The sequence below is a fragment of the Plecotus auritus genome, assembly GCF_963455305.1.
Source record: "Plecotus auritus genome assembly, chromosome: 4".
NCBI lineage: Eukaryota > Metazoa > Chordata > Mammalia > Chiroptera > Vespertilionidae > Plecotus > Plecotus auritus.
The window spans coordinates 64003403-64007843 of NC_137775.1; positions in this window are offsets into that span (position 1 = coordinate 64003403).

Sequence of the window (4441 nt, forward strand, 5' to 3'; positions counted from 1 at the left end):
TTACTGGCATATTGAGCTGTTTAGATTCTTCCTGATTGAGTTTTGGAAGGTTATATTTTTCTAGGAATATGTCCATTTCCTCCAGGTTGTGTAGTTTGTTGGAATAGAGTTGTTCGTAGTATTTTTTAACAATCCTTTGTATTTTGGCGGGATCTGTTGTTATTTCACCTCTTTCATTTCTGATTTTGTTTATTTGGGTCCTCTCTCTTTGCTTCTTGGTGAGCCTGGCTAGAGGTTCATCAATCTTGTTTATCCTTTCAAAGAACCAGCTCTTGGTTTTGTTGATCTTTTGTATTGTTTCTTTGGTCTCTATGTAGTTTATCTGTGCTCTGATCTTTATTATTTCCTTCCTTCTGCTTACACTGTGCTTTTCTTGTTGCTCTTTTTCTAACTCTTTGAGTTGTAGGGTTAGGTAATTTATTACCATTGTTTCTTGTTTTTTGCAGTATGCTTGTAGAGCTATGAACTTCCCTCTCAAGACTGCTTTCACTGTGTCCCATAGATTTTGGATTGTTGTGTTTTCATTGTCATTTGTTGCCATGATGTTTTTTATTTCTTCCTTGATCTCTCTGGTAACCCAGTCATTGTTTAATAGCATGCTGTTTAGTCTCTATGTGTTTGATTTCTTTGGATTGTTTTTATTGTAGTTGATTTCCAGTTTTATGCCACTGTGGTCTGAGAAGATGCTTTATATGATTTCTGTCTTCTTGAATTTGATGAGACTTTGCCTAAGTCCCAACATATGGTCTATCTTTGAAAATGACCCATGTGCACTTGAGAAGAATGTATATTCTGTGGCTTTGGGGTGAAATGTTCTGAAGATGTCAATTAATTGCATCTGATCTAGTGAGTCATTTAGGATTGATGTTTCTTTGCTGATTTTTTGTTTAGAGGATTTGTCCAATGGTGATAGTGGGGTATTAAAGTCTCCTACTATGATTGTATTGCTGTCAATCTCTTCCTAGTTATCCTCCAGGAGATTTTTTATGTATTTGGGTGCTCCTGTATTGGGTGCATATATGTTTACCAGAGTTATTTCTTCTTGTTGGATTGCTCCCTTTAGTATTATGAAATGGCCTTCCTTATCTCTTGTTATGTCCTTCACTTTGAGATCTAATTTTTCAAATATAAGTATTGCTACCCCAGCTTTTTTTTCATTTCCATTCACCTGGAAGACCTTTTTCCATCCCTTCACACTCAGTCTGTGTGCATCTTTTTTTCTGAGGTGGGTTTCTTATAGACAGAAGATATATGGGTCTTGTTTTCTTATCCAATCCGTTACTCTGTGTCTTTTGATTGGGGCATTTAATCCATTTACCTTTAAAGTTATTATTGATAGGTACTTATTTGTCGCCATTTTTATTCTTTACCCCTGTGTTCCTTCTTCGCCTCCTATTTCTTTTTTTTTTTTTTAATATATTTTATTGATATTTTACAGAGAGGAAGGGAGAGGGATAGAGAGCTAGAAACATCGATGAGAGAGAAACATCGATCAGCTGCCTCCCGCACACCTCCCACTGGGGATGTGCCCGCAACCAAGGTACATGCCCTCGACCGGAATCGAACCCAGGACCCTTCAGTCCGCAGGCCGACGCTCTATCCACTGAGCCAAACCGGTTTCAGCCTATTTCTTTTTTTTTACAGCAGACGCTTTCGCATTTCTTGCATTGCTGGTTTGGTGGTAATAAATTCCCGTAGTCCTTTTTTGTCTGTGAAGCTTGTGATTTCACCTTCAATTTTGATTGATAGCCTTTCTGGGTACAGTATTCTTGGATTCAGACCCTTCTTTTGCATGACTTTGTATATTTCATTCCATTCCCTTCTGGCCTGATGAGTTTCTGTTGAGAAATCAGTTGCTAGTCTGATGGGGGTTCCTTTGTATGTAACTTTCTGTCTCTCTCTTGCCGCTTTTAAGATTCTTATTTTGTCGTTGGTGTTTTCCAATTTAATTATAATGTGCCTTGGCGTCGGTCTTTTGGGGTTCATTTTGCTTGGGACTCTGTGAGCTTCTTGGATTTGTGTGGGTTTTTTCTTCCCTATATCAGGGAAGTTTTCTGTCATTGTTTCTTCAAACAGGTTTTCTATTCCTTGCTCAGTTTCCTTTCCTTCTGGAACCCCTATTATGCGGATGTTGTTTTGTTTCGTGTTGTCCCAAAGTTCCCTTAGGCTCTCCTCCTGCTTTTTAATTTTTTTTTTCCAGAAGCTGCTCTACTTGGGTATTTTTTCCCATCTTGTCTTCTAGCTCACTGATGCGGTCCTCTGCTTCTTCTAGTCTACTCTTGATGCTTTCTATTGAGTTCTTTACAGCAGCGATGTCATTTTTCATTTCTTCTTGGTTCTTCATTTCCTCTTGGTTCTTGCTCATATTGTCGAATTTGTCTTCCATTCTTTTCAGCCACCTTATGACCATTTCTCTGAATTCTTTCTCTGGAAGGTTACTTGCCTCCATTTCGTTTACTTCCTTTTCTGGTGATGCCTGCTTTTCTTTCATATGCGGGCTGTTTCTTTGTCTCCCCATGGTCTCTCTTCTCAGGATGTCTGGTTATGTAGTTCTCTCTCTCCTTTCCGTGGTGGAGTGTAGAGCTCCTCCTAATCCGCGTGTTTGCGCCAATTGGGGACCGGTGTTCTGGGGCTCGCAGCTGTTCGGTGGTTGCCGCAGTTGTGGATTTTCAGGCTTCCGATAAGCTCCACTTTCCCTTTCAAGATGGCGTAGACTCCGCGTCTGAGCCCGTTGCTCCGGGAGGGGTCCCAGCTGCAGTGGGGGCTGCCCGGTCAGGGGAACCCTGTCTAGCAGTCCCCCACTTTCTCCTGGAGTTTAGCTGTCCCTTAAGTTGCCAACACACACTCCTCGTACGACCCTCAGCTGTTCTTTCTTTCTGCTCTGGGACAAGGCTCGGAACACGTCTGTCTATTCCGCCACCATTTTTTCACCCCCGGGATTAATTTCTGATTAAACAAATACTCGTTGTGCATCTAGTATGTGCAAACCATGACACCAAGTTATATAAGGGGCTAAGAAAAATTTGTAAGCCATGAGCCCTGCTCTGAAATTACTTCTAGTCTAGCAGAGGCGATAAGACGTAGACTTATCTGCTATAGACAGAAACTCCTATAGTTCAGAGGATGGAGAGAACACATCGAGCTGGGGCAATCAAGGAAAGCTTTCTAGAAAAGGAATTATTTCACAGGGACTCTGAAGACATAGTGAAACTTGGACATACACAGGTAGGGGCAGCAGATATATCTGTGGAGAAAAGGCACAACTATGGGAAAACTTGAGGTGTGTTTAGAAGTGACCAGGAGCTTAGATAGTTGGAGAGATGGGTTTGTAAAAGGATGTAATGTTCAGGAATTAAAATGACTTTAGCTTTAGAATTCCACATACATGTTTTTGAAATCTGACATACCTCCTGATAGGGTATATGTTAGTTCATATCAGATTACTATAACAAAGTACTATAGACTGGGTGGCTTATTAACAACAAATTTATTTCTCACAATTCTGGAGGCTGCAGGTCCCAGATTATGTTCTGAAGAAGGTTCTCTTCTGAGTTTCAGACTGCCAACTTCTTGTATTCTCATATGGTGAAAAGAGGAGCAAGCTAGCTCTTCTTTTAAGAACACCAATCCCACTCATAAGGGCTCCGCCCTCACTACCTCATTATATCCCAAGTGTCCCACTTCCAAATATTATCACATTGGGCATTAGATGTCAACATATGAATTTTGGTAGAACACAGACATTCATTCCATAACAGGACATTTTGTTCTTTTAGATTTTTAGAGAACTGAATACAGCTACCAATAAGACAAATGGTGAATCCGAACTGTTGTTATAAAGATCAGTAAACCATGTGTTATATTAATATCTCAACAGTATAAATAGCTATCCTATATAATAAAAGCCTGATATGCAAATTGTTCCTTCAACCAGGAGTTCGACCTGGAGTTCAACCGCTCGCTATGACATGTGCTGACCACCAGGGGGTGGTGCGGAACATGGAGGGCGTCAGTGATGTGGTGCTGGCAGTGGGCAGCAGTGGAGGCGCTACCAACCCTGATGGGCCCCAACGAGAGCAGGACCACTGTGGGATGGTGGAGCAGGTGAGCGGTCAGTGCCAGGCCAAGGCAGGTGTGAGTGGGGCCCTGATTGCCCCACAGATGGTAACCAGTGGCCGGCAGGCCCTGATCGCTGGATCATGGCCAGACCCCAGGCTGGGACGGGGAACTGGGGGTGGGTGGTGGCAACCAACCTCCTGCAGCGCCCAGGTGGGGGGCTGCGACCTCTCGCCAGTTACCTGGGGGGAGGGGTGTTGGGTGTGGAAGTGTGGTGGGAATGCAGGATGTCCGCTTAGCTTGCTCTCACTCCCCCTGCTACCCTCCCCCAGGACACCAGGGCTCATACACCGGTGAAGCCCCCAGGCTCAGGTGCCAGTGCCCA